The 25,704-nt window shown below is 38.6% G+C and overlaps 1 long non-coding RNA gene across 1 annotated transcript; it reads right to left on the reverse strand.

Annotated features, from left to right (window-relative positions):
* Nucleotides 1–757: 757 nt before the first annotated feature.
* Nucleotides 758–25,359, reverse strand: LOC121028114 (uncharacterized). The gene is made up of 3 exons (XR_005789078.1): nucleotides 25,207–25,359; nucleotides 1,161–1,165; nucleotides 758–776 (listed from the first exon to the last, which is right to left on the reverse strand). It is a non-coding gene; the product is annotated as an uncharacterized LOC121028114 (long non-coding RNA).
* Between the last annotated feature and the right edge of the window lie 345 nt (nucleotides 25,360–25,704).

The following is a 25,704-nucleotide window of genomic DNA, read 5'->3' on the forward strand; positions in this document are numbered from 1 at the left end:
TATGTTCCTCATTGATTGCAAATACACACGCTGATTTTTCGAACATTACGAAAATGAAAAATATTATACTTTTTGAAGATATATTCACATACTTAAAAATTGTCAAGTCTACACTAAAAAATATCTGTTCAGTAGTTAAGTCTAGAGACATGTTTACTCCCTCAAGTGTCACCGTAAGAAAAAAAAAATCTTTCCAGTACTTTATGATTTATCTTTAAATTTTTGATTAATCTGGAATCTTTTTTTTTTTTTGAAAGAGAGAGAGAGGGAGGGAGGGAGAAGTGGAGGGGAGAAACAGAGAGGTAGAGAATCATAAGCAGGTTCCATGGCCCGACAAGGAGCCCAACAAGGAACTCAGTTTCAGAACTGTGAGACTGTGACCTGAGCTGAAACCAACAGGCAGTCACTCAACTGAGCTCCCAGGAGCCCATGGAATATTACTTTTGAGCAAAAAAATAAGGGAGGGTATACACCTTATTTTCTCCTAGTGCACTCTCAATGTGGAAACATACTTCGTTAAAGGATTTTTGTATCCCCACTGATTTAAAAAATGCCTTTTTATACATAAAATCACCGTATATTTTTTTAATCGTGTAATTTTCTGTCAACATTTCCTCATTTCTACATTGCTACATTCAAGTTTTAAATCTATGAAGGAGGTTAACTGCTTCTTAATTGTATGTGATCTTACTAGTAATGCTTTTATTATTATCATGTTGTCTCTTCTCTTGATGAAGAATTTATTTCAAAACATACAGCTGGAGGCGCCTGGGTGGCTCAAGTGGTTTAGTGTCCAACTCTTCGTTTTGGCTCCGATCATGATCTCACGGTTCATGGGATGGAGCCTCAGGGTGGGGTCCGTATTGATAGCCCAGAACCTGCTTGGGATTCTATCTCTCTCTCCCTGTTCCTCCTCTGCTTGCACGCTCTCACACATGGTCTCACTCTGTCTCCTTTCTCTCTCTTAGGTGTCAAAATACGTAAATCTAAAAAAGTGCAATTGATGAGAACATAGAAGAATAATTTTATAACTTCAGGAATACGTAATGATTTCTTAAATAGGATATCAAGTTTACCCAAAAAGCAAAATAAATAAGACTTGTATTAAAAATTAAGTATTTCAGGGGCACATGGGTGGCTCGGTCGGTTAAGCATCTGACTTCAGCTCAGGCCATAATCTCCTAGTTTGTGCGTTCGACCCCCATGTTAGGCTCTTGGGCTGACGGCTCAGAGCCTGGAGCCTGCTTTAGATTTTGTGTCTCCTTCGCTCTCTCTGCCTGTCCCCACTCATGCTCTGTCTCTCTCAAAATCAAATACCTAAAATTTTTTATAAAAATTAAGTATTTCAATTCATCAATTCATCAAAAATCATCAGTAAGAAAATGAAAAAGCAAGACATCCGGTAAACAAAAATGTTCATAGGGCATATTACTAAAAAGAAGTCTCAAAGAATATGTGTATGTAAATATATATATACATATATAGATGTACATCTATGTATACACACACACACACACACACACACACACACATGTAAACTTCCACAAATCTTAAAAACCAAAAGGCCAAAAGAAAATTTACCTTGAAAAAAATCACTTCAACAAAAACATATCCAAACGGGTAATAAATATAAAGAAGATGTTCATTCTCACTGGTTATGTAAATGTAAGTGCAAACCACAGAGATGCCGGAAGTTAGAGGGGTGGACGGGCTTCACCACCCAGCCACCCTGGTGGCTCTCGGTGGGAATGCCACATGTGGGGTTTTGGCAGCTGCCTTCTCTTTGCCTCCAGTCATGGCTGCAGCCTCCTCAGTCTAGAACCCTCTGCCTGGGCAGTGCATGCTCTGCGCCTGCAAGAAGCACCAAGCCTGACACACATTTGTAAGCTCTTCACGAGGACACGCGAGACTTCTCCTGCAGTGCCTCCCACTGCCTCTCCCAGGTCGTCAGTCTTCTGTAGCCCGCAGCCATCTACAGCAACACCAAGCTCAGCCTGAGTGATGCAGAAGTCTACAGTTTCCACCACAACTACACGCTGGCACAGTACACCGAGCAACAACACTGGGGGACATTCAGTGCAAGAAAGGACATCCTGACTGAGTACTACAAGTACCCAGCAGGGATTCAGATGCTTGACTACAACCCAAACTCTGCTATCCACGTACCCTAAAACATTCCTGAGAGCCTCCTGATGAAGACAGAGGCCTTCCATTATGTGCAAATAAGGACAACCTCCAGGGCCTCCAACTGTGCGGGACCAAAAAGTGATATGGGGGTACCCAGCATACCCCACTGCACTATAGCCAAAGTCCCTCTATCCGGCAGTTCACGGACATCTTCCTGCCGCCAAAGATGGCACTGGTCTCCTGCATGATGGACCATTTCCTGGCCCAGGACATGGAGTGTGTCCAAGTGGGTCTCTATAAGGAAGTGATCGAGGTTGGTTGACATGTTCCAAAAAGGGTCTCCTATACCAGTGGGTCCAGTGCAACATGGAGAAATTCATCTTGAGAAAGGAAGAAATCTTTGCCATCCTGAGCAGACTTGTGGCCCATGGGAGACAGGTGGTTCTCCCCAGTAACAGTCCTTCCAACTGCATGGACAAGGGGATGCTACATGTGGTAGGTCTCAACTGTCATCATCAACTATTCAAGGAGGTCATTGCCCAAGAGGACAAGCTCAGCTTTTTCACAGATGGGCACAAGACTTTCAGAAACCTCAATGAGAAAGTCTACCCTCCAGTGAAAAAAGGGCAAGAACTATCGGTAGGGAAACGTGTTGGACTCCCTGAATCTGACTTACAGTAAGCTCCTGCATGCTCTCCTTCAGAGATTACCTGTACGTTGGCCTGGCAGATTTGATCCTGAAGTCTGGTGTCAGGGCACCATCTCTGGCCTGGAGTGGGAGAGTGGCATCATCAATGCACAGCAGAGGCGGTACTCCCCAGCTCAGCAGCAGTGCTCACTGGGCTGCTCAAATACAGTCTTACCTTGAAGGTCACGGTCCTGGCAGGTGCACGATGGCTGGCTAACTGAGCAGTAGGAGGGGTGGTGAGGCACTAAGGTTTTGTTTAACCTTCAGGTGGGAGTTCTTCTGCAACTTCCATAACCCCACCTGCTTCTTATTGTGCCTGCTGCACTTCCTCTGACCTCCCCATGCCTCCCCCAGCTACCTACTTGACTGCAGAGATCTCACCTCCTTCCTGTGCTGTGCACTCGTGCCTCACAAGTGCCCAGCTCTGTACCCGTGTCATACATTCTTTCCTTGGCAACATGGCTACTGCCTGGTGAGGGTGATTTCTCATCGGGGACTGTTCCCCATCCCTCCTGCCCTGGCCACTCTGTACATCTGGCAGACCAACTCCAAAACTGGTCTCCTTCCCAGAAAATACAATTAAAAACTTAGTAACTAAAGTAGAGAAGCACCATTATCACTGCACCGTTCCAGAATGGCTAAAACAAAAAAGATACCAAGTGTTAGCAACGATACAGAGAAATTGGAACTTTCCCACGCTGGTGGAAGGAGTGTAAATTTTACTTCCATGTTTAAAGACTATTATGGTAATATCTACTAAGGTTGAATAGACATAATCACCATGACCTAAATTTCCACGTATAATATAGGCTCAAGAGAAATACATTTCATCACAGGAAAATCCATAGTGGCATCATTTGTCAAATTTGACTGAAATTAACCCACTATTTATCAACAGTAGAATTGGATAAAAGAACTGTGGAATAGTCACAGAAGAGAACCATATCCAATAAAACTACTGTTAAATACAACATCATGGATAAACCTTACCCACAAAATGTGGCATAACAGGAATCAAATACAAAAGTTACTAGTAATAATTCTATTTACATAAAAGTCAAAACAGGGCAAACTGATTTCTTGTGCTGCAAATCTAGATAGCATTGAGGGAAGGGATGGTATTATGGGTTGGAAGGAGGCACAAAAAATAATTCTGGGTCTTGGTGATAGTCTGTTGCTTGGATTGAACATTTATGTGCATATGTTACAGATAAGTTACCAGCAAGCAAGCCTAAGAATCTCCATTAAAAAGAATATCTGATTGGCACCTCCTGTATGTATCCTTGGCCAAACCCCAGGGTATCTTTTAGTGAAGCTTGAAAATACATGAAAGTGAATTTCAGCTTGCTTCAAAAAGTAGTTAATAACAAGGAGTTATTGCCGCATCTATGCTGAATAGGAGTTTCTAAAACTTCAGTATTTTCCCACCTGAAAATTCTTCTCTTGGCTTTACATATTCTGGAAGAATTGGTGGCTGCTGGCTGCCGGGATTCTTAGTTTCCCAAAAAGTAAACCTAAAATCAACATCATTAATCTTATCTGCCAAATCAAATGTGTGACCCCAACCATTTTTAGACTGTGAGAGGGTGAAAAAAAGCACTGAAGTTTCCAACCTCCTTACAACTTCAGCGTAAGTCAGACCAAATAGCTGTGTCCTCCTAGAAGAAATCATCAGTTGATAGTGCCATAGCTCATTTCATTTTGCAATGCACTCGGCAACTAAGCTATCTCTTTATAAGCTGTTACCTTGGAATACTGGTACCATTTTTATACCTGTTCTGAATTCCCCAACTAGGAACATGAAGTCTCGTTTGTCTTTTTTTTTTTTTTTTCTTTTTCCACTCAGTATTTTCCCTGATTCATGCCTTAGAAGACACTCCTTGGAAATTCTGACGTTTTCTGTCTTCCTAATACTGGAAAATGTATACATTTAATGAATGGAACGGATTCAAAGAAAAATGAATTCTGGTCTGTGCACATACACATATAGAGTTTCAGCAGGATTACTCTTTAAAAAATTTTTTTTTTTTAATTTAAATCCAAGGTAGTTCACATATAGTGTAATAATGATTCCCGGAATAGAATTTAGTGATTCATCACTTACATGTAACACCCAAATGTTCATCCCAACAAGTGTCCTCCTTAATGCCCTTTGCCCATTTAGCCCATCCCCCATCCCAATACCCCACCAATACCCCCATCCCCCACTTAAATACAGAGAACAAACTCTCTGTATTTAAGAGTCTCTTATGTTTTGTGCCCCTCCCTCTTTTTAGATTATATGAGTCAAGTCATATGTTTGCCTTTCTCTAATTTTGCTTAGCATAATACACCATAGGTCCAGCCATCTTGTTGCAAATGACAGGACTTCATTCTTTTTGATTGCCGAGTAATATTCCACTGTATATATATACACCACATCATCTTTATCTATTCATCATTTGATGGACATTTGGCCTCTTTCCATACTTTCGCTATTGTCAGTAAGTCAGCAGGATCCTTATGGCACCGTAGGGGTGGCAGGCTGGTGGGAAGTTGCACTGGAGAGTTTCAGGACTCTGAGCCCATCCGAAATAGTCCTATCACGTGGACCTGTGCGGCAGCAATGTGAACTCTAGGCTCAGGGAGTCCGAGCTTGCCCTGTTTCTCCGGTCCTCACCCTTCTTTGTAACATGCATGACTCCCTAGGCTCCTAGAAGGACCTCCTCTGGGGAGATAGAGGGTCATAAATTCTAAGTTTGCCTCTGTCACATCCAATCCACCAATCCAGAAAATGGGCACCACCAGAAGGGCCAATAAAGACCTAAACTTTAGAGCTCTCAGACTCTCTTAGAAACTGTTCAGGCAGGAAGCGTAAAAGCCCTAAGTACATCCGGGTGTGAGGTTGATTTCGCCCTTGTGCAAACACAAGCACACTGCCTCTTGCAAAGCCAGGCGACAGAGCTGACCTTGGAGTGCAGGGTACTATTTAGTGCAATGAGGTGGTTTCTTTTTACATTCAAGACTGGTGCAGAGAGCCTTTGTTACAGCCAGATAAGAAGTAATCCTTTGGCTGGGATTCTGATGGATTTGAAAAGTATGATTTTCTTGGAAGAAAAATGAATCCCTTAACTGTTTTCTCCTGCCATCACCCCAGCACTAACAGTGATTTACAGCAGCACATTGCCTAATTTTCCATCTGCAGATTATTTGGAAAGGGTAAAACTTATGGTAATGTAATGTGCAAATGAGTGAAAACAGAATTTGTTTGCTTTCCTTCCTGCCTACACACAGTCGGGGGTTTTTATGTGTGATGCATAGGATCTGTTTGCTTGATGTATAAACTGTCTCAATGTGAGTTCCAGTGTGCTGTTCCCAATCATGCTGCTGAGACTTCAGGAATGTATCGTAGGTACAACACCAGGGGACAGCATGTATGTGTGATAAACCCAATGGCAGCCTATTAGCTATTCTGTCAGAAGAGAACAGGCTCTAATTTTTAAACAAGTGAAAGGGGAAAAAAATCCCTCTGCTTCTGCCAGTTGCGGTTACAATAAGGCAAGGAGGTAATTTTCTTTGTTAGCAGTTTCAGCCCCTTGACTCTAATCGCTCAAATAGACGTGTTCCTCTCCCCTTTACATACTGAAACATGCTTCATCACGGATACCAGGGTGATTCATTTGAATTCATGTGAAATGAAAAAAATAAGTTCAATTCTATGCCAGTCTACCTCACGGTTGAGGACAAAAATAATTTAACTTGCAGTTTGTATAATAATATGGCTATGCATTTGATCAATTATTTTCTTCAACTTCCTCATAAAATGGTTCTTTTCGTGTCTCCTAATGAGATTACCACACCATAGGGGAAAGTGGCAAATTGAATATTATTTTTTTGGCAAATAGAACTCCATCGAGGAAGAGGCTATCTGGTAACCTCACTCTGCTGTTATCCCTTAGTGGGCACCAAATTTCGGGCTTATTTTTATTTTAGCTCAGGATTCAGACGACTCCCATTGGAAAAGTCATGTGGCAAGTGCTCTGGTGTCTGTTTGAAGACATCACCCATGAGAGAACTCTTCTGGTTCACTGCAAATAGGACACAACATTTCAGTATTTCTGTTAAGTCTTCAGGGACTGGTGTGCAGTGTTGTGTATGTGTGCTTTTGTACCTGGCCTAAATCAGTTTGCGTTAGGGTAAGAGGGGTCACTACTGGATGAAAAACAGAATGATTGGCACAGACCCACAGTGCTTTTCTCTAATTTGAGGAAAAGAGATTTTGGAGCAGTAACTGGAGATTAGAAAGCACTAGCATTGACCATTTTAGCAGGAAAGTTGGCAGTTTATTCTTAATTTACTCAGTTACTGCTGATTTTCTATTTTTCCTAAGAAGGAGCCCAGTAGTCTTTTTTTTTTTCTTCCCTCCTTGTGGATCCAATTAGTCCTCAATTCTGTGAAAGCAATCTGAACTTATTGGCTACACTCTGCAAACAGAAGATAATAACACCTTCTTGTCCCAGCTTTCTAGTCCATTCTTTCATGCTGATGCAGATATGCTGAGTCACTGGAGAAACACGGTGGTCTCCAAGGAAGCACTCTAGAACCAGGAGTATATGAGGGGAGGTCATCAATAGTTCCATCTAGGGATACATGTGCCCTGGCTCCTCTGCCTGATGCATCAATGTGTCAGGACTATTTTTTGCATGTGGCGTTAGAGAGTAAGAGTCAATTCTAAGTAGTTTCTTTTTCTTTTCAGATAGATACGTGTAACCTTCAAACAGCTGATATATACCCCTAGCCCTGGGGAGGACGAGAGGGAAGAGGAAAGAAAATCCCAAAGAGGCTCTGGGCTGAGGCAGAACCTGACGTGGGGCTGGATCCCGTGACCCGGGGATCATTCCCTGAGCCCAAATCAAGAGTTGGATGCTAAATGACTGAGCCACCCAGGTGCCCCTTAAAATTTAACATCTTAAAAGTAACGTATTTTATGTAGTTTGGATATTTTTTGTAATGGAATTGTCATGAGGTGATCTCTATGCAGAGGTTCTTAGCTTGAGGTACAAAGATACAATACAGTAAGTTCACAAAACTTCTAAATAATCAAATGCGCACGCACACACACACACCTTAGACTTATGGTATACATCCAGGTTTTTTTTTTTTCCTAGAGAAACCATGTCTTTTACTCCAAAGTGAATTTTGTCATAAAATGGATTTAAAAAAACACACTGATTCGTAATGATTTTGTCATTATCAGTCATACTATTGAAGTAACATTTTGGTGATGGATCCAGGCTAAAATTTGTAAAACAAATTAAGAAATAACTATAGGCATCTTCCAGTTCATGATTTCGTATTATAAAGAAGGCCAACGTGTTATATCCTGACCCTTTGATAAGGATCAGGATCATACTATAGATTCCAACAAGTTCATCAATTGTTTTCACAAAGACTTTGTGTTCATTCTTTCTCTCCCTCTCCTCTCTCTCTTCCTCCTTGCCTCTTTCCCCCTCTCCCCCTCCTTCCCTTGTTCTCTCCCTTTCTCAGTAGGTCATCAGCAAATGCAACATGTCTGTTAGAAAACAGAGGAGACAAGTTCCCAAAGATGTGAACATTAAGAACCAGTTACGTACTAATTCCTAGCTTCCTGGCACTAAATGTTTTATACATTTTAACTGATGTCCAAAATAACCTTATGATTAGGTACTATTGTTTTCACCCCATTTTTAAAGATAAGCAACACAGACAAGTTGTAGGCTAGACCCACAGTCATGAAGTTACTAAGTACATTGGCCCGAGTGTTTGCAAATTAACCAACACGGCTATGCTGCCTTAACAATCAAAGGTAACACAGTGCAAAGAACAGGATTCCAACTTCACGTAGGAGACTCAAGTAACAGCAGGAGCCCTTTTGCATTTCCTTCTTATCAGCAATCCCAGAGCCCCCCGACTCCATAGTTTTGTAGCCTTCAATCTACAGCCCTATCAATGATGTTAGTGATGGGGAACATGTTTCATTGCCTCTACTTAAACCTTTATTTCCCTCAACCTCCTCTCCAGGAAAAAACTAAGGATTTATAGTCAATGTCATGAATTAGGATGGTAACTTCATTTTTGAACCCCTTATGCTATGGGGTCACATGGTGCAGCGTCTAGGCTTTTATAGTTCACCAACACAAACACGCCTATGAAATGCACCTATGAGATTTTGTGGACATTTCGACACAAGCTCCAACTATTCTATGTATAGTTTATTCATTACAGGTCGGAAAATACCAAATTTGGGGTAACTATGGTTTAATGAGGATACCTGTTTATGGTTACGGAATAGAACTAGAAATTCAGTCTGACTACATCCATACATAGCTATCGTCATTCAAGAGGACAGAAGTTTCTGCTCTCTGGAGCTGCAGTATGTTTAAGAATTAAGATTAACTGCAAAACATTCACATGAGAGATGTGCTGAATTAGCACATACTTCTCTGATTACCAAGTCAAACAGGCATCCAGGATTTGAGAAGTCCTACCCAAACCAATTAAAGCCTAAGCAACATTTAAATATTTCTGTTTAAGTTTATGTATGCACAGACACTCTTTTCAGTTTCTTTATCAGGGCTTGAGGAAATCAGGAAAACCTAACAAGGACACGGATTCCTAATTTCCAGGACATCTGGCATGGAGGAAAAATTTGTCATACTTAATAGTGAAGAGGAATGGGCAGTTGGCCTAAGAACATATTACTCTACTTTTCCTTTTTTTTTTTTTTTTATATATTTTTAAGTTTTGTTTGGTACTTTGAGGAACATAAAATGTAATATATGGTCATTTAGTCCAAGTGAAAATAATCTTTGACTTGCACACAACGCCAAGGAAAGTATCTTTGGCAAAACTGAGCTCTTCTCAATTCTAAAATCAGATTGATTAAATGCACCTAGAGTAGTTAAATAAAAATGTTTATTAGATTGTCAAGTTTAACCATGTGCTTCTGATTATCAGGTAGTTCAGTTTTTATCAGTAGAGACAATGATCAGGAACAGTATTTGTGAGGGTTGGTGTGTTCAGTATTTCTCTCCACGGGATTCCTTGTTGTTATGAAGCTATGCTTGAAGATGCTGACAATAGCTTCACATGATTGTCGAATTCAGTTGGTGGAAAAAGACCTATACTTCGTCAGCCAGTCTCACCAATACCATCAGAAACTCTGAAGCAATACTAAGCCTTCTCACACTGTCAGCTACACCTGAAGGCGATAGGTAAAGGAGGAAGGGGCACTTGATGTGTGCTAGCCATTTGTCTTTGTTTGTAAAGAATGCCTCAGTATTTTGCAGTAACAACCTCATGACTTTCATTTTTTTTTTTCTGTTACAGTGACATCTTGAGCTTTAGGAAAAATTCCTCCAGGTTTACTGTGCGTTTGAGGCAACATCAAAGGAATACCTAAAGAAAGCAGGATTCGCTGTAACCACGTGTCCACGATGATACCCAATATTACACTCTTATTTTCAGAAATATTCAATCGAAGTTATAATTTAAGTTACCACCTCTGTTTTGTTTTTAACACTGCTAACCATCAACGGCAGTACTTTGTACTTCTATCTGCAACCTCAGGATACACCACACAGCTTTATTTCGTAGCTGCAATTTTAGAATAGCACTGCCTTCTATGTGTGTGATTAGACTATCATAATATGAATGTAAGTAGTAAGTGTTGATATACATGTGGGTATATCATGTATTTAAGTCTGATAGGATCGAGAGTTTCACCAGTCACTCATTTTGAAAAGAAATTCCAACTTGAGGAAAATGTGAGTCATGTTATCACCACATTCCATCTCCAGTATTTTGACAAAGACCCATCTGGATAGAATCCTGCACAACTTATTTCTGACGACCTGTAATTTTGATGTTTGGACAGCCATTTTACTAAAATTGTGTCAGTCCTTAGCTTGGTACACTGAGGTTTCAAATAGGGGTGGAAGAGGCATTTTTACAGTTGCTTAGCTGTCCAATCAGTTCAACAGTGTATGAAAGCAAGCCAGCGGAAAGATGGAGTAAAGTGTAAGTAATTGTAAAGCTTTAGGCAAAAGATAAACGGATCAAGTGCACTGAACAGATGCAAGACTGTGGTGGGGGGCGGGGGGAAACACAGACTGGATATAGAACATGAAGTGTTCGCTAACAATGAAACAGAGGCTATTTAGAAACAGATGGAAGGCTCAGTCTTGAAGTATGAACAATTACTTTGTTCTTTACTAGGCGTATTTACTTGATTGCCACCACAACTTAATGCTTATCTTAACATGAAAGCATTATGTGTGTGTGTGTATAATGTAATATATGCTATATAAATTTAAATTTGGACCTTCAAGCAGATATTCCATTAATAAAACATATGGTATTTTTAGTAAAACCTCAGAGCTCATTGGGGGAATGTGAGGATAACTCATGCGCATGGAGTCATCTCAACCAACCCTAAGTATCACACTTTTGTCTGGGTACCTAATTTATTATGCTCACTCACATACACACGCATACACACTCACGCGCACACACTCCTACTTTACAATATATCAAGTCATTGACCAAATACTCTCCATAGTTTTTCCTTTAGATATCAGATTTAATTTGAATGTGACCACATCAGACTCTAAAATATATTTTTAATTCGATTCTGAATGAGATTTTTCTGTGTCAAGTACACACAGTCTAACATATTCAAAGGAATGGACTTGCTTTTTCATGAGAAACCAAAATCCAGAATGCTGTTTCAATTGCTTAAAATTCAGAAACCATGCTAAAAACCCCTCAGTAAAACCCAAACCTTAGATTATCCTACCAATGAATAACCGGATGGTCAAAGCAATCATAAATATACATACCATGAATATGTATTTGATGTTCAGCAAAGATAACACAGGAAGATGAACTGATGTGAGTCATAATTAAAAACACTCCAGCAGTCATCTATAAAAGGTCTGTGGTAATGTGAGATGTCTCGTTTGCAGAACTATCACAATTCAGACTTGGCTTTTCTCTTTGCTTTGGTCACCAAAAGTCTGTTCTAGGTTATTACTGTACACTCGATGGACTGAGTTGCAGTGATGATAGAAGCCAGTTTCCACATTAGGTAGTTGACCCTTGGCTTGGGATGGAGCCTAGATCCCACAAGAAGTGATCTTATAGGGGGGAGCATTGGATTTGTATCATGAAAATACTTCTTTCTTTTGGTAATCTCTTTAGTGCATGCACACACACACTGCCAGCAGCTTGCCAAGACACTTTAAAATAATGCCCCTAATTAAAACAAGCCACTTTTATTATTTGATGTACAAACTGTTCCTTTTTACAAGGTCTAGCAAAGCGATTGTATATTCAATATCAAAGTGGATTTTGCTTTCTTGAGCTTGGAGAACATTCCTGCGTTGTATTTTGGCATTGTAAGTAGTGTGAATGTTTGTGCTTGATCCTTTTGCATCTTGCGATTCCTGGATAACTTATGGTCGTTGAAACAGGTGACACAGCACAAAATAATTTTAAAATATAGCCAGAGTAAGGACTTTGGGACTTTGTAAATGTAGTCTAATTTATCGTGCCCAATTTTGAACTTACATCCATTGAAATCTTGACTTGCATTTCATTAGGTAATATGGTGTAAGAATATGGTGGTGTGTATTGTTTTTTATCTAATGGTGTGTTTCTAAAATCACCCACTACTGCTCTATGTTAGATAATTATAGGACTTCTTTTTAATGTGTTATTTATGTATTAAAGGATAACACTTTTCTAAAACGAAGTCATACGCTACGATGTTCTGTGTTATGACACAACGGCCTTCTAGTAAGTCTGCATGCGGTGCAAAACCATTTTTACAGCACTGTTTTGAAAGAGAGATTGACCCAGCTACCAATACTTCCATACGGCATCCCAATCACAGGTCACAACATGTCTTAAAATACATTATTAAATCAAGGGCAAAGATTACAGTCTATTGTTTGTAATTAACTCCCATACTTGTCAACTGGTATCTAAACAAAAAAACCTATTTTCATTTAAATATTCCAGGAAGATATCTAGAAACTGTATCAAGAGGTGTTTGCTAGCGAACTTTATAAAAATATAGAAAAATGAGCATTTGCAAGATCTATTCTAAGGGAGTATTTCTCCAACTTTACTCTCCTTGATATTGTTCATACGTATAAATCACATCTGAAGACACTTATTGTTTTCAGAGGTCAATGATGTATGAATGTATGATGTATGATACGTGTACAATGTATGATAGTTGCCCTTTAGATCGGCATAAAAAATATCAAAGCCAAGTCACTATTCCTTTACCGTAGGATAAGGATATAAGTTACTAGGGTTCCATTATCTACTCTAGCCTTGAGAATGACCTATTCACCAGGATTTTCAAGACTGCATTTTAGTCTATCCCATCTGATAACCTAAAACTTTATGTCTAAATCATATTAGGTTATTCAATTGTAAAGAAATTATGATTTGTTTTTATGCCCCAACCATTATCAGTAATATTCTGGTTCTGGGCAAGATGGAGTGAACATACTTCACTCTGTCAGTCCATTCAATGAAGCTAAAAATCCCATACAGAATGTATCAAATCGTCAGTGAACTCCAAAAAGTCAATAGTCACAGGAAGTTGTGGAGAAAAGAGCAAAAATAGAGGTTACGCTGAATCAGTGAAGAAGTCACCCGTATGTTTTTCCCTCCATGATCCCTTGGCCAAGTGGAAGGTGGCATTGGCACATGCACAGAGCACTGTAGGATCACCTTCTAGTTCAGGCCTTCAGATAGAAAAAGAGGTTTCCTGGCAGCAACATCAAGGCAACGGGAACCCATGGTCATTTACAACTCCGAGCAAAGTGAACCTTCCTCTCTGACTATAGTCCCAATGCATGTAGCAAAATTCTGTTGATCTTTTCTCTTTCTGTTCATCTGATCATTGGCACTGGATGCTAGCACAGGGATAGGGACTGTGCAGCAGTACAAGGTAAATAAAGCACCAGCATTCTAGCTGGAGGAGCAGAAGGGACACATGTAGGGAATTGCAAAGTATCATGGAGATCAAATAAAAAGAACTTAACAAAAAATCTTTATGGTTGTTATCAGCTCCTGGGATCATCCACCCTCCTGTGCACATCAAGGTATGCATGAATGCATGGATCGGTCCTAAAAAGTAGACAAATGATCTTGTGAACCCAACTAAGAGACAGACAACTGCCCACTTCCTAGACCATTCTGGTGTGTAGCACACTTTGGGAACAAAAACAATATTGAAAACATAATCCAGAGATGGCTAGGTAGGCGTGTGGCTTAAAGCCAAGGCTGCTAAACAATAGAAACATTACTTGCAGGTTTTAGAAGCTGTTACAGTCTTGTAACACAACATTTAAGATGTCCAAGATGCATTTAAAAAGTTTTCCATACACCAAAGACAAACAAAGTATCAGCAGGCATGTGATACAATAATCAGTGTATGCCAAGGACATGACACAGATGTTGGAATTATTTGACTAAGACTTTCAAGCACTTGTTAAAAAACATTCCAGGAAGTCAGCGCCATCACTCTTGCAATGAATGAAGGGCCAAAGCTCGGAAAATAGATAGAACATATAGATAAGGGTCAAAAGAAAATTTTATAACTGCAAAGTAACAACTTTCCAAATAAAACCCCAATGGATGTGCTTAATAGAGTGGATAGAACAAATAACTAAGTAAAACTGAAAACAGAGTAGTAGAAATATAAACAGCAGACGCATTAGAAACGCATTAGAAACAAAATGCACAGAGCTTAAGGAACATATCAGACAATACCAAATGGCGCTACAAGGAATGGGGGCAAAGTCTATGTAGGGCAGGAAACATTTTTTTCAATAAATACTGACTACTTCGCCATTTTTATAAAAAGCACAAACTTACCCAGTCCAGAAATTTATGAACCCCAAACAGTATAAGCCCTTTGAAATGTGTATCAGGTGTAATAAAAGTGCCAGAAATTAGAGAAGGAAAAAAAAAAAAAAAACACTTTCAAGGCAGTCAGAAAAAACAATTGCCATCATTGCTGGAGAGTAAGAATTTGAAGGTTGAAAAATTTTACTTTCAGAAATAACAAGGACAAATTCTCAAGTGCTGAGTGGATAAAACCTTTAGCCTAGAATTCTAGATCTAATGAAAATGGCCTTCAGGAGGAAAGGATAAACCAGGTACTTTTAGAGGAAATGAAACCAAGAGAAGTTGTTGCCACAAGACCTCCCGCCCCCCCCCCCAAAAAAAATCACTACTAGAAGGTTTTCATCCCGAAGGACAGACATAAATTTGGATCATTAGGAATCAAGGAAAAGTATCAACAGAAATGTTAAGTACTGGGTAAATATGATACAGTTCATGTGTATTGGAGTTCATTAAGATATTATTTGATGGTTGAATGACAAACTTGAGCATTATCTGAGAAAATGTCAACGTTAAGTAGGGATAATCTATGACAAGTACAGTATAAGGAAAGAGCTAAGGAGTATATATTGTGTTAAGCTTTCCACTTCCACTGGAAGTAATCCAGTATTGTTTCTAAGCAGAATGTGAAAGGCTAAGTGTATAATTATAATCCCTTTGGACAATCGCTGTAAGAACTATGCAAAGGGACACTATAACAGGAACACAAAGGAGAATTAAAAAATAAATGTTCAATGAACTCAGTAGACTGAAGAAACAGTAAGGGTAAGGAGAGAAAACCAACATACAAGAAATGCTATACCTACATTTCAAGATACCAATATTTGTATCGGATTTAAATGTCTAAACACTCTGATAAATTCGTAGTGATGGCCAGAATTGTAAAAAGATACACCTCTTTTGTCTATCACAAATCACATAAAATATAGTAATACAGGGACCTCTTCTTAGTTTAATAACCGTTACAGGTGAAAACAACCACTCAAAATCTCTACAAGGAGTTTGAAAGGGAATCAGCAAATGGATAGACAGACATTCAAGACAATCTACTCAATCTTGGTGTGAACAGTGAGTCTCTGACCTTTGAGTCAAAACCTCCTTTCTCTCCTAACCCCGCTCAGCAAGTTCAATTCTACGCAGATACAAACAAGAAGACAGGACTCCCTCTCCCAACTCCCAATTAGGAGCTACTATTTCTACCTTGCCACTGCATTGGTCATTCCCCTCCCACCTTGTCCAGTTCCATGTTGAGGATACTCTCCTCCACGCAAGTACAGGTGGATGCCTGAAGCTCCCTTCCTTTACCTGGCTCCTAACTTTTACAGTGGAAGCCCTACCTCAGCTATGGCAGGTAGGGAACACTCCACCCCCATCACTCTAGCACCAGTTCACATTTAGGAGAGGCAGGCTGAGAAATCAAAGGCTACCTTTATTACCAAGCCCTCTGTTTGTAGAGCAAGGGGGTCACTTCAAGAAAGCTGGTTGCTTAGTAGCAGTGGCACAAAGATTCTGCCTAAGGACACACAACAGCTTCAACATCATGAAACCATCTCAAAAATAGAACGTTGGAACAAAAAAACAAGGTATACAGAAATAAAGAGCTAAAAGCATTTAAATTAAGTTCCAAAAGAAAATCATGACTTAATTGTGGTAAAATTATTTTTTAAATGTTTATTTTTTGAGAGATAAAGAACATGATGAACAGGGGAGGAGAAGAGAGGGAGACACGAGCTTAACTCATCAACCAGGAGATCATGACCTTAGCCAAAATCAAGAGTTCGATGTTTAATTGACTGAGCCACCCAGGGGCCCCAGTAAACTTATTTTTCGAAAACAGTCTATGATTCAAAACAAAATCTCAATGAGGATTAATTACCCTTGGTGAGAAATGTTACAGAATCTAGTAAGAAGGGTAAACCTAAGGACATTTTATTGGTATTGATATTCATTGTTGTTAGTAAAATCCTCATTTGGTTAGAGAGAGTCCACAGTCCCCAGCCCTTGAGTTTCTCTTAAAATTGCAATAAAACAACACAATCCATGTTCTGAGTGAAGACAAGATATGGAAAAGGAAGTGTAAATGGTAAAATAATGGATCCTGTTCATGTCTTGGGACGATTTACTTTCTCAAACAATAGGAATACCAGGATTATAGAATTAGAGGAGAGACAATAGTATTTTCTCTTCTGAAATTATGAGGATTGCAGGTTCGATGTGGACGTGTTAACTCCCCTTTCTTGAGGTTTCCTAAACAAAATATTAACTTCTTCACTTCTCTAAAGTGCTTTTGTAACATTTTGTTTCCTTCACTCTGGCATCTGAAAAATCTCTGTCCCCGTTATCTTTTTTGTTTTTACAGAAACCAGACCGTCCTCTGATTCATTTTCAACAAAGTTTCGTGCATCTGAAGGAAAGCTTTGATTGAATAATTCAAATAAGTATTAGATGTAAATAAAGTCATCCATACTCATTAGCAATAATAAGACCCAGCAAAACAGAGTGGCAAGGTAATCTTCACCTTTCTTTTGTGAAGGCAAATTCTATGAAACGGTATTTTCATGTTTGGAAATAAGAAAATGACCCCAAGTTTTAGAAAATGCATGAAATTCTCATTCTCTCCAGAACATCAATTTTCTGTCTTGTACAAGGTGCATTTCAGTTAACTTTAATAATTGCAAAGTGATAATCAAGAAATAGTCTTGACTGGAGTTTTTTCCTTTGTATGGAATACCAAAGAAAAAGAGGATCGTTTGCTTAAAATCATTTTTTCCCGTTTTTCTCCAAGTTTTAGTAAAGTTTATTAAAATTTTATTAGCCCTCAATTAAAATTGTATTTTCTTTTGCCTGTTTATATATATTACAATATATGTAAATAAATGCAATGCAAGTGTTGAAGCAATCTACTAAAGTGGATCTATTTGTGTTTTCTTGAGCAAAGCATATAGCGGGGCCCTCTCTCTGAGGGAGCTTGGATGGGAGAAGCTTGGACATTAAAAATAAGGCAAGACTGGGCCTTCTTGGCCAAAGCTCCTTCAGAACAAAAACCCTTGACAAGTTAAATACATAAAAGGTAAAGATACATACATTTAAGAGATCACAGGTACAACAGAAGCCCACTGGAATTTTGTCATCAAAGCAAGAACACAATCCACCTTGGGAAAGGAAACTTAAGATACTTTTCATTATTACAGCACATGGGAAAAGGTCAACCCCAAGTCCCTAAGTGGTAGGTAGTAAAAGAAAAGCTATGAACTGTTCAAGCCTGACCCAAATCATGAAAATGGTGACCTGTTATCCCTCCGTAATAAAACTGTTTTTAACATGCTTTTAAAAATCTATTTTTTTATTATGAGCTTTATGTGCACTAATATTTTGTCTACACAGTAATAAAAGCTCATATAACTTAATTTCATTTCTTGCAATAAACAAAACTCTTTGATAAATGTAGGTTATCCTAATTTAAACTAAGATAAATCTCTGTGGATATACAGATGTTTCTATGCTCTGTTTAATCAGGTTTAGAGAATCAAAAGGTTTCTTGGGCTTGCTAGATTATCAAGCAACCCAACACTAACTCCAATCTCGTTTACCATGGAAAAATCTAATGTAATCATCTTCGTTTAGAAAGTTCCAGAAACAGACCTTAATGTGTTGGATCAGCAGTGTGCATCTGGGTCACTGAAAATAGCTTTGCCTTGGGATATGCATTTCACGTATCTGCTTTCAGACTTCTGTTCCACTTTGTTCTGAGTTGTCATTTTCACTTTTGAGTAAGTCTTTGTTGCCTATCATCCCAAACTCTTGGCCATTACACTTTCCTTCAGTCCTCCTTTACTCTGATTCCATCCTCAGTTTCAGGTCCTGTGTCTACCCTCTCAAACTCTCCTTTCCGTGTACCCATTCACGTGGCCCTCCCTCCACATTTTGTTTTCACCATCTTAACGCTGTCATGATATAACAAAGACTAAGTTCTCCAGGGCGTGTCTGGAATTTTCTTTTCCCATTTTTTTAGATACATACATTCCAGACAGCGACCCCCCCAAAAAAAATTGGCTCAAGATTATAGAGTTAATTAGTGCAAAGAACTAGTTAGTTATATTGTGACTCCAAAGCCATTGTGTTCCTACCAAATGAGAAATATGGATAGATCCCTGGAGGGAAAAAAGTTAGAAACTATTAAATTGTCATGCTCCTTTCTAGAATGGCTTTCTCCAGTATTCTTTTGTATTCCTTCATGACTACTTTAGAACCTTCTCAAGTTTTGGTCAAAGTAATACGGAAACATAAATACCTATTTCCCAGAGTTCGGGCACGGAATGACTATCTTCAAAATATCAACTATTAATAATAGATAAAGTGGTGAAGTTAACAGTTTCACTAATGTATTTTGTGCTAAACTCAAGTTGTTAGTGATTTAAAGTAACACTGATAAACAGAAAAACTAAGCCTCTGTATCCTCCTTCTCACTTCAAGGAAACTTAATGGGAAAAGAAAAAAATCCTCTATGAGTGGTAGTCCTGCCTTTGATTCTTTCTGTCATCCCAATTTTTCAACCCCTTTACCTCAACTTCTGACCAAGTATTTTCTGGAAATCGCTTTCAATTCCTTTTGCAACCCCAGTATCTTCTTGAGGAGTCTGATCAGCCTGTGTGTCCCTCTTCTCATCTAAGGCCAATGTATCAAGTGACACAGACCCACACTTGTATGTGAAATAAATGGAAAAGGGAGTTATTGTATTATCAAATTTTACAGTTGCTGTAAACGCAAACATTTCCCAAGGAATAATCTCGACTTTCCTCCCCACCCCCAATGTCAAAGGGGCCTCTTCTATGGCTAGCTGTGCCATTTTATATTGTTTTCCAGATTTGAGGATATAACCTCTCAAATCAAAGTGTATTATTTATAGAAAACTTGATTTTAGTAGCAACTCCAGAACGTAAATAACTGTTCAGTGTAATCAGACTGACCCTAGCAATGAATCATTGCTCTTGTGAAATTTTAATTATATCCACATAATCTACTTCATTTGCTTTCAGAGTTCCTTGGAAGTATTTTTTCTCTGGGGCTTAGGTGTCTTTCACATGCCCTAAGGATTTATTCCAGTTTTTACCATTAACTCAGTAAGATTTCAAGAGAACTAGGATTCAAGTTTTCTAATTCAACCCCAGAATTTCAAAATTAAATCTGAGTTTAAGACAGACACTATATGCACAAGGAAGCCACTAATTAAGTTTTCTAACTTAGCACAGTTCCCTTTGAAACTTCATTCATTTGGATGGTTACACGCAGCAAGTCATGTAAAAAAAAAAATAGGTTTCATATAATTGATAGGATTTTGACTTCATACTTGTGTATCTTTCTCCCTTAGATGATTAATGAGGTTACATCGTATCATTACACTGTATAATGTAGTTAACATAGAGAGCTTTTTCATCACACTAGAGCCCTTGCTTGCAAACACAATTTGCTCAAATGGTTACCGCTTTCCTGCCTCGCTGTTATTAGGAAAACCTGGAGTTTGACTTGCGTCATATTGGTTTGTGGGAACTGGCCTCATTGAATACATGTTTAGAAGATCAATCCTTGAAAGGACATGGTCAACATCTTTAAACCATGGGTTTGAATATTTTATTCTTCTCCTCTTTCTCTGTAATTTTATTTTTTTAACTTTAAAAATATCCCAACTACTGGACTTCTTAAAAGTCTTTAGTCTTTCTTCCCAAGTATTCTTACTCTAGTTCAATTTCACAGTAAAACCTGCAGTAAAAAATTTAGTAATGGAATTATATATCCATATGTAATTGATTTCACTTTGTGAAATGCCAGTATTTGCTTTTTTTCTTTAATTTCCTATGTACTTTCATGGTTAATGTTACCTTTACTGGATCTGACTGTTTAGTTTTGTAAGGTTTGGCCAAGAAAGCCAAATTCTTTTCAAGTTGTTCTTACTCTTCCCTATGTTTGAGTAATATTGGTGGATACCAATTACAGTAACAATGAATACAACAGGACATATACACCTTTTTTATTATTTTAAGTAACCATGATCATGAAACATCACTCTGCATCTTAAATAGTTACCGCTTGTGGATATTCCAGAATGTTTTTCTCTTTTCACTCTCATTAGAAATCTAATACCCAATCTCCCCAAGACTTCTGTGCCACTAGGCACAAATATACGACTGTGTGTTTTGTTACCACTGTTGTTTTTGTTGTTGTTTTTAAGGAAAAATGAGAACAAGAGTCATCTTCCTGCCCTGGTAAGCAATACCATGAAAGTGTCAAACAGAATTGGGTTTTACATCATTTCACTATTCACATCGCAACATTTTCAGTAACAAGAGGCAGTTACCTCAGTAATAATGGAAGAGATGGTAGGGGTTCTGAACCGGAGCTTCCAGATTCCTCAAAGGCAGACATTCGTGTACTCCCATGATCTCTACTCTTCATTAGCGGCCGGAGAGGTAGTTGCTCTACTAATATCATCAACTTTCTACCAGCCTCCAATCATCTATGGAGTACATGCCTTCAGCATTCCACAGATTTTTGGACAATATTACTTTCCTTAGTCATGTGTGAGACCAAGAGCACTAGATTGATTTATGTTCTCAGCACTCGACTTTGATATGTTAACTTTATTTGGGGATTCTGGTAGATTTAGTATTCCTCAATCGTCTCCCTCACAAGATACCTTCTAGTATTTTTTAATCCACTTTGGCCTCAGCTGAACCAGTTACTATTGACTTTGTAGTAATGGTCTGAATTTTCCAAACTGTAAGACGGGCTAGTATTGGTGGCTTGACATAGGTAGCGTTTCAGTATTACACATCATCTTACCCTCTTTGCACTGTACCACATTTCCTGTAAAGTTGTTTTTTAGTATTTATGATAAAAAGTGGCCTTTCAAAGTTACTGATATTCCTATCAGGGAATTCTTCTTTTGTTGCAATATTTTAAGTCTTTCCAACTGTTTCCAGTAGAGATAAAAAAAAACCATGAACCATACATGAATTTTACCTATTTTTCTGAGTCTTTATGAAAAAACTCATTTAAATTCATTACGGTGTATCAGCAGTAACCCAGTCATTTCTTGGGACATATGGCAGAAACTATTTGTCCTAATGGTATTCATTCCTTCATTCTTCCTTATTAACTAGCTACGGATTTTTGTCCTGGACATTAGTGAGCTCAACTGAACATCATCATTCTTATTTGCTATTCCAGGTGAGCATATGATAAATACCACATCACAGAAGCCCAACTGGAAATCTAGCCAATGTTTCCAAAAAAGCCTTTGACTGTCTCGTCGAGGTAGACTCAGTTTGAACTACCCTTATTCCTGCCTGGAATTAGACATGCCACCTGACTTGTTATAACCTAATTGTGCCGAAACCAAATTTCCCTTCCCTGGATGGAAATGTCCTGAACTATCAGCAATTCACCTTTGCCCATCCCTCTGTCCTCTGCCAGGTTAACACATGTTTATCCAACTGAGTAAGACTTTAGAACTTAGAAAGCATGACTAGGCTTGATCTAGATTAAGATCTACCTAAGTACCTCAGAACACCTATTTCCAACACTTACAAATACATTGTGCCTCCCTCCCACCCCACCACCAGCCCCAAACATGGGCACATGTGACAGGAACAGCAAGCACCAAGGGCCAGGAACTGGCTCATCTCCTTACACATTATGCCCCACCTTCAGATTTGTATTCTTTCATACACCCAGGCATGTATTTAGAATAGTTGGAAAAAAAAAAGAAAGAAAGAAAAACACAGCTGCTTAGCAAATGTTTGTGGTTTTATCAGAATCCTAGTAAAAATTACAACAAATATGAAGAAAATAGTATGTTTAATTAAGACAATGTAATCACTATGATTAGAAGTAGTAGGATTTCTTGCCCATGACCATGACTTTCATTTTCCATCCTTTTGCGAGGCTGCTTCATTTATACAATCTCTACACTTAATCAAACATGTCCAAGATACAACAATGCTCCTACTAGTAATTATAGTTTTAGAGATGCCACATTGAACGTAGCACTAGATGAGAAAAGCAATCTCTTCAACCTCCTGGATACAAAAAAAAAAAAAAAAAAACAACAAAAAAACAAAAAAACAAAAAACCAATCTCAGGAATAGAAGAGACAAACCTACGGAGTCATCAGAAATCTGCCAAAACCAACTCTTTTGTTTTTTCCTTAATGGAAATTATGCTAGGAAATATATGCGCTCTGGTGAGCCAAATTTAAGTTATTTATTACACACTGCTTATTGTGAAGGTTGGATAATGTATTGACACCGGCTGGGAATCACTCCAGCAAGAACTTTATTCAAGTAAACATCAATAAGAAAACCGATTTTATCATCGTCACTATTGACATCTGAAGACTGGTTTCCAAAAATGAGAACTTAAAGCAAAGCCATATTGGAGTATTTAATTGTACCCCTTAATAATTCTTTCAATCAGGATTGATTTGATTTGTCTGTACTAAGAGTAAAAAGACTAATATATCGAGAGTTTTTTTAATTTTCTTTTCATTTTATTTTTGAGAAAGAGAGAGACAGAGTGCAAGCAGGCGAGGAACAGAGAGGGAGCACACTCCAGGCTCTTATCTGTCAGCACAGAGCCTGACATGGGGCTCGAACTCACACACCAACAGATCATGCCCTCAGCCGAAGTCAGATGCTTAACCGACCGTTCCACCCAGGCGTGCCTAGAGATAGTACTTTATAGAGTACAAATAAAGATGCTACAATCTATATTGTTATTGTGAATACGTGAAGGGAAAAAAAAAATAACTATAAGGATGGTTAAAAAAAAAAAGGTTAAAGCATAGTTTTCCCCATCATTTTAGTAATCAGGAACTCAAGAGAGAAAAATTGACTGCAATACAAATGACTTTTTGTTTTCTTTTTTAGAGAGCATATGCATCTAGAATACACTGGCTTCTCTGAGAACAATTTGTATAACAATATTTGTGGTTTTAAAATGTTTACTACCTTTTTGTACAAGGCATTGCACATGGAGTGTGCAGTTTAGTTGCAAAACAACGGACATGTTATTATCTTCACTGCATAAACCAAAGAATGAAAGTTACAGGGATGATCCGATGGCACATCATGGAGAACTTATCTAAGCCTAGTTGGTTGTTACTTGAGAACTCCATGACCCTGCAGTCTTCATACTCCAAATATCTGAAGACTAAGAAAACTACAATCCCAGCTGTCTGAAATTAACCCTGTTCAGGCAGAAAACGGTGCCAGTACTTCCTGGACCCCTCTTTCCTCTACAATGAAAATACAACTGAAACCTCCTCACTCTGCATCCACCAACTGAAGTGTGGGTTGTAAAAAAACGACTAAAAGCCCAAGTGGAAAAGAGACCTCGGCAAGGCTTCATTCGTAGGCCATTTTCCCTCAACCAGATTCTAACAGCTAAGAAGAATTTCCACCGGTATCGGATTCCTATAGTCGCTGTAACCAACCACAACCAACCAAGTGCTTCAAAACAAAAGTTTTATCTTACCGTTTTGGAGGTGAGAAGGCCGCAACAGGTCTCACGGGGCTAAAAGCAAAGTGGTACCAGAGCGAAGTTTCATTCTGGAGGCTGCCACTATTTTTTTGGAGATGGCTTCCTTCTTCCATTGTCCACAGTAAGCCCTGGTCAGTCTGCTCTCACGCTCCATCACTTTGACACTGATTTCCCTGCGTCCCTTTTCCACATTTAAGTACTCTGTGATTACATTGGGGTCACCTGGATAACTCGGAATATTTGGCTCACCTGGATCACCCGGCATACTCTACTAGTTGAAGGTCAAATGATTTGCGATGTTACTTCCACCTGAAACCTTAATTTCCCTTTGCTGTATAATACAATATAGTCATAAGTCCCAGGAATAAGGATGTAGACCATTTATGGACCATTATTCTGCCTCCCACACCACCACCTTAAAAATAACAGTGGAAAATCAAATTTGTTGCAGGTACAAAAGGAAGAGTATGGACAAAACCTCAAATTACTTATCTACAAATTCTAAGTACTGCAAATCAAAGAATGATTTGCACGAACAGGAGGACAAACACAAAAATCCCTCTAAAACTGCTTTGAAATTTCAGAAGCAGCATGGAAGGATAGTTCCACTTCTGCTTGAAAATTGCATGACCTTAACCAAGTCAATGAACTTGGATTCCCAGATCTCAAATTCCTCATCTTCAAAATTATAGAGTCTCACTAAACAGTCCATCATGTCATTACCAGCAGGTAGTGTATGATCTACTGAAAGGAAGGGTATCCATGAAGAAATTCTGAGAAACATGGGTATCAGTGACTTGTGATAACACAGCACCTCACACACACACACACACACACACACACGCACAAACAAAAAGCCAAGACAATTAATATTTCATTACTTTAAAAAATGTGCGGACCTCGGGCACCTGGGTGGCTTAAGTGCCTGACTTCAGCTCAGGACATGGTTTTGCAGTTTATGGGTTCTAGCCTCACACACGGCTCTGTGCTGACAGCTCAGGGCCTGGAGCCTGCCTCGGACTCTGTCTCCCTCTCTCTCTGTACCTCACCTGCTCACGTTCTCTCTGTCTCTCAAAAATGAATAAATATTAAAAAAATAAAAATAAAAAATGTGCGTATCTGACACTGATAACAACTGTGCACTTATGAGTAGGGAACTTTATTGTTTCTTATAATTTACAAATGATGAAGGATATAGCCTTAAAAACATTTTGGTCATAGTAAAGTAAATACCCTGTGAGAGTTATCATATAGAAATAATTCTCATTTGACCTTATTATGTATTGCATTCATTGTCATAAAAATGAAAATTAATTGAAATATAAGCAGAAACACAAAAAGCTCTTTTTTAAAAAATTAAAAACATCATTAAAATATGACTAATGGTCTGGTGAAAGCAATGGTCT

Source organism: Herpailurus yagouaroundi, unplaced genomic scaffold, assembly GCF_014898765.1.
Source record: "Herpailurus yagouaroundi ecotype Mexico unplaced genomic scaffold, PumYag 100, whole genome shotgun sequence".
Classification (NCBI taxonomy): domain Eukaryota; kingdom Metazoa; phylum Chordata; class Mammalia; order Carnivora; family Felidae; genus Herpailurus; species Herpailurus yagouaroundi.